The 699-nt window shown below is 37.6% G+C and overlaps 1 non-coding gene across 1 annotated transcript; it reads right to left on the bottom strand.

Annotated features, from left to right (window-relative positions):
* Nucleotides 1-355: 355 nt before the first annotated feature.
* On the bottom strand, nucleotides 356-462 carry LOC139869589 (small nucleolar RNA R71). The gene has a single exon (XR_011766192.1). It is a non-coding gene; the product is annotated as a small nucleolar RNA R71 (small nucleolar RNA).
* Nucleotides 463-699: the final 237 nt, after the last annotated feature.

The following is a 699-nucleotide window of genomic DNA, read 5'->3' on the forward strand; positions in this document are numbered from 1 at the left end:
TGGAAGACCGAATGAGAGCTAAACGCACTGGCCAAGGTCATGCAATTACGCAACCAGACATTAATGCGTCAGATTATGAAATCAAAGGACAAATCCTACACATAGTAACTAATCAATGCCAATTTAGTGGTGCGCTGAAGGAAGATCCAAATGAACATCTTCGAAATTTTAATAGGATCTGCACTCTATTTAAAATCAGAGAAGTTGATGATGAACAGATCTATTTCATGTTATTTCCCTGGACTTTAAAGGGAGAAGCCAAAGATTGGTTAGAATCGTTACCTGAAGGATTGATACATGGGATGTTTTAATTGAAAATTTTCTTAAACAATTCTTTCCGGCATCCAAAGCTGTGAGACTTCAAGGAGAAATTGTTACATTCACGCAAAAGCCAAATGAAATATTATATGAGGCGTGGACAAGATTCGGAAAGTTGTTAAGATGATGTCCTCAACACGGTTTAGACACTTATCAAATAGTACAAATATTCTACCAAGGTATCGACATTGCTACACGAAAAGACATCGATATAGCAGCTGGTGGTTCCATTATGGAAAAAACCGCAACTGAAGCTTATAAAATTATTGATAACACAGCCTCCCACTCATATGAGTGGCACCAGGAAAAAGATATCTTTCGTTCATCTAAAGCGGCTAGAGCCGATTCTATACATGACTTTGATTCCGTTTCCGCAAAAAT

Source organism: Rutidosis leptorrhynchoides, chromosome 9 (assembly GCF_046630445.1).
Source record: "Rutidosis leptorrhynchoides isolate AG116_Rl617_1_P2 chromosome 9, CSIRO_AGI_Rlap_v1, whole genome shotgun sequence".
NCBI classification, from domain to species: Eukaryota; Viridiplantae; Streptophyta; class Magnoliopsida; order Asterales; family Asteraceae; genus Rutidosis; species Rutidosis leptorrhynchoides.